This window comes from Culex quinquefasciatus, chromosome 3 (genome assembly GCF_015732765.1).
Source record: "Culex quinquefasciatus strain JHB chromosome 3, VPISU_Cqui_1.0_pri_paternal, whole genome shotgun sequence".
NCBI lineage: Eukaryota > Metazoa > Arthropoda > Insecta > Diptera > Culicidae > Culex > Culex quinquefasciatus.
In genome coordinates, this window is record NC_051863.1 from 173,102,738 (window position 1) to 173,107,507 (window position 4,770).

At 41.0% G+C, this 4,770-nt stretch overlaps 1 pseudogene; it reads left to right on the forward strand.

Annotated features, from left to right (window-relative positions):
* Nucleotides 1-3,708: 3,708 nt before the first annotated feature.
* Nucleotides 3,709-4,053, forward strand: LOC119770652 (annotated as a pseudogene).
* Nucleotides 4,054-4,770: the final 717 nt, after the last annotated feature.

Consider the following 4,770-nt stretch of genomic DNA (forward strand, 5'->3'; position numbering starts at 1 on the left):
GGATGAATTGCAGGAGTTCTTTTGCTTCGGGTTTTGTTTTTTCATAAGATTCAAGATTTTAACTTTCTGTCTTTTATTTTTTAAATTTACAACCTTGGCTTACCTTTGAACTATTCTGCGTTTGTAGTTTTGTTTTATTCAACTTATTACTAATTGTTGCTTACAAAATCATCATTAATGTTAGCTAGTATAGAAAAATGCAGGGCTGCGGAGTAGGGAACCTATTTTGCAATAAATAATAAATATTCTATAAATATAAGTAGACAAATAAACACCTTCACCCTGAGGTGAAAAAATCTGGATGCTGGTGACAACTAATACACAGCACCCATGACTTTTTACAAAACTGGGTGACTAAGTTCGTTTTCTGATTTCAAACGACTCCGACTCCAACTCCGGCCTTCTAGCCGACTCCAACTTTCAGCAAATTGTTGACTCCAACTTTATTTATTTATGAATGTTTCATCAATGTTTTCGATAAATAAGATTATTTAAAAACTTTCAAAATGTTTTATTTTCCTCAAGGAAAATAAGTTTGGATTTGGATGAAAAATTGTTTCTAGGTTTACAAGTTTCAAACGTTATTGAGATAAAACACAAAATCACTCTAGATTTGAAGCATTTTCAGTAGAACAATTCTGAAAATAAGTTTAGTTTTATTAACTGAACCTAAAATTCACATTTTTTTTATGTTTAAAAAAAACAACGAAAATATTTTTAAAGATACAACTAAATTTATTAAGACGTACATAGACATAAAGCCATGTCTGAAGGAAATTATTATTGCAAATCAATGAACCTTAAAAAAAATCTTCGTTGAAAGGTCGCTTTTGCCAAGGTGTTTAAGATTTATTTCAATTTAAAAGTCTCCGGCGCGCGATACTTCTTAAATCTTCACCTAAAACGAAGCTTTAAAAACAATATAAAAAAACAAAATTTCGCATTTTAAATAAGAGCATTTCTCTACGAAATCGTACATTTTTTTATTAATTTTAATTTTTGTATTTTTTCAATCCAGCTAAATATTTTTTTGTGCCTTCGGTATGCCCAAAAAATTTATTTTGCATCAATATTTTGTCCATATAATTTGTCATACAAATTTGGCAACTGTCCATACAAAAATGATACATGAATATAAAAAATCTATACCTTTTAAAGAAATTTTTTGTTCGATTTGGAGTCTTCGGCAAAGTTGAAGGTATAGATAAGGACGACACTGAAAAAAATGATACAAGGTTAATTTTTTTGCTGATTTTCAAATTAACTTTTTGTGATTTAAATTTGATTTTTAAATACACTATTTTAAATATTTTTTTCAACTTTTTGATATGTTTAAGGGAATATCAAATGGCAACCTTTAAGAAATTTCCAGAGTGTTCAAAAATCATTGACCGAGTTATGAATTTTTGAATCAATACTGATTTTTCAGGTCGCAAAAAATTTTTAACTTCATTTTTCGACGTAAAATCAAATTGGCAATCAAAAAGCACTTTTGTAAATTTTTGACATAGGACTATGTCTCTATTTACTATATTGGGGGGGCAGTTCAGAAATTCGATCCAAAGCGTCACTTTTAAGCGTTAAAAAAGGGGACATTTTGAACGCTTATATCTTTTTTCCCTGTGAATCAATCCAGACGGTTGGACCACCAATCGAAAGAGGAAGACTTCAGCTATTGTTTAACTACATAGATAGTCTGACTAAACATAGTTAAAGCACTTAAAACATGCAATCAAAATGAGTAATTTTTCAGTACAAATCGGACAGATGACCAATCAGAGCGAGCGTATGCATTCGAGGCCGCGCCCCTTTTGTGCTGTTCTCCGGCTGTGCCGCTATATAAGCAGAAAATTTCGCCAAAGCAACTCACATTGGAACGAGCACTCGAACTGTGCACGTCGGGCTGGCGCGGAGCAGCAGCAGCAGCAGCACAGCAGCCGGAAAAAAGGAGGAAGCAGCAGTCAACATGAGGCTAAAGAAGCTGTGGACGTTCGTACAGGCCTAATCGGGCTCGCGTGGGAGCAACAATCGAGCAGCAGCAAAAGGTGGAAGAGCGTCGTGGAGGAGAACGGGGATGGCCCCGCGAACCAGGTTCAGTCGTAATTAAACGGCCCTTTTCAGGGCCAATAAATCAATCACGAAAGAGACTCTATAAGTTCATGCACGCTCATTTCTGAATTATTAATTTTCCTGAAACTAACATTTTGAAGGTACCGTCATTGGGGAGACATTGGGTCTGGGGTGAGATTGGGTCATACAAATTACTGCATTTTTGTATGACACAATCTCACCCCCGATGACGGTACGTGTAAATCACTTCAAAGCGGTTTACCGAAATATTACTGAAAATGACAGCCGAGTTTCCAAACTATCTGCGCCGAAAAAATGAGATCGAGTTGCTATCGATTAATTTAAAATGTCAGAAAAGGATAGATTATTGACGTAGACTTACGTCTTTGTCGAAGGTACTGGGGTGCCATTCCAGAAAACCCGGGCCGAAGGCCCTGGAATATTGCGTCATCCGTCAATCTCTTAAATCTTCCTTCCCTCAAATCGAATCGGCATGATTTTGATTCCATTCGATTCGAAATTTTATTGTTTGGAACTGAAGGACAACTCTTTCGTGATAAATTAGTGGCCCTTAAAAGGGCCGTTTGTGTTTGGATGATGCATCACACTGTGGCGATAATCGCCGTTTTGTCGGCCATTTTACTCGTTCCTATCCGCAACTGAAGCGGCCTTGGTTGCTTCTGCGACTGCTAATGGCCCTCCACCAACCCGAGAAAAGATTCTGGTTGGATGGTTCTAGATGGCTGGATGGTTCTGCTGCTGGTCCTCTTCTTCTCCTTCTGCTGCTTCCTCCGCGATGGACTGATGTGGCCTTCTCGAGTGCTCGATCCAAAATGACTCGCGAGTGCGAGGTTTGGCTGCTTATGTGTCGGCAGAATAGGAGAACGAGACAAAAGGGCGCGGTCTCAAATGCATACGCGCAAAAAAGTTTATGCGTTGGAGACCGCGCCCCTTGAGCCGCTTGCCATATCCAAATCGATTTAAGCAACCAAACATCGCCCGCGCGTGTCATTTTGGAACGAGCACTCGAGAAGCCAACATCGGACCGGCGTGGAAGGAGCAGCAGCAGCAGCAGCAGCAAAAGGAGAAGGAAGCAGACCATCCGCCGGCCACCGAAAAACGGATCGTCGCGGGTTATCAAGAAGAACATCGCGATCAACTACAAGTGCGGCCTGGCCAAGCAGTTTAATTTCATCCGGAAGGCGTTCACCCGACGCAAAGGAACTGGTGCAACGAGTTTGCTGAAGCTGGCCAAAAACCGGAAGGCCGCTGGTACCGTGTAGGCCACTGCCGCTTCCGCCAAGAAAAGTCAAACTTAACAGTCCTTTTCAGGACTACCAAATCATTCACGAAAGAGTTGCATCTTCAATCATGAAAGAGTTACTTATTAAACATTGGCTTAATAGTTTTACGATAGAAACAATTGAATCTTTTAAAACGTTTTCAAAATGTAGTGATTTTGATTGCAGAATGAGTCAAGTACCTAATTTGAGGGAAAATCATCCAAACAACGCGACTGGTGTCGGTCGCGAAAAGGAGGGGAAGTAGAGGGCCAAAATCATATATAACAACGCGCGCCAGAGCTCAGAACATCATTCTGACTATAACATTCGACGGAGTAACATCGCATCGGAGGCTAATTAAGGACCATGGCTTGCACGAAGCAGATAGCTCGCAAGTTCACCGGGGGAAAAGCACCGCGGAAGTAGTTGGCCATGAAGGCGCCGGCCACCGGAGGAGACGGATCTGCGGTTCCAGAGTTCGGTCGTGATGGCGCTGCAGGAGACCTGCGAGGTGTATCTGGTGGGCTGTTCGAGCACACGAATTTGTGCGCGATCATGCCCAAGGACATCCAACTAGCTCGTCGCATTCGTGGCGAGCGCTTCTGAAAGAGTTGTTTCTTGTCCAATTCCAAACTGTTGCCCTCTTCTCCCGTCCCTCGGGACGAGGCAGCGAACTGCAATAATTTGAATTTAAATTTCAGGAACAAATTTTGGTCTTCGGGGGCGACGGAATACACAGCTTTCTGAGGCTGCTCTCGCCATTCTTGCTAAAAATCGTTCTACTCCTTCGTTCCTCTCCTCTTTTGAATGGGTGTTCTGTCCAAATAGGGTTCGGCACGGGTCTTGGTCCTAAGGGTGTGCAAGTTCTGTTGGGTCGGGGAGTTAGGCTCAAAGAGCAAGAGTTCAACCCAGATTTAAAACCAGCAAGTTTGCAAGAGTAACAAATCTGGGAAGATCTCTTGCTCTTAGGCTTAACTCCTCAGCGTTCGCCAGTCTGTCGTGTACGGGGTTCAGCTCCCTCAGCGTTTGAAATTCGGTTGTGCGTCTTGAAGGGTCGTCCAAAAGCGCAAATTCAAAAGTAAGTTGGTAGAGTAGTCGTCCATAAACGTTTGGGTGGGTTGAAAGTGGTCTAAGGATGTTGTCAACTTGGGATTGCAAGTTGTCTATAAATGGTTTCCTCCCGGGTTGCAAGTTGTCTAAGGATTTTGTCGCCTTGGGTTTAAAAGTTGTCTATAAATGGTTTCCTCCAGTGTTGTAAGTCGTCCAAGGCGTTTGTTTTCTTGGGATGCCAGGGCGTAGAACTTTATAACCATTCATAACTTAATTTTCTTTTCAGAAATTCAATAATCTTCAACTTTTCTTTCAGAAATTTGGTCCTTTTAGGACCACCCAAAACAATTACGAAAGAGTTACTCTT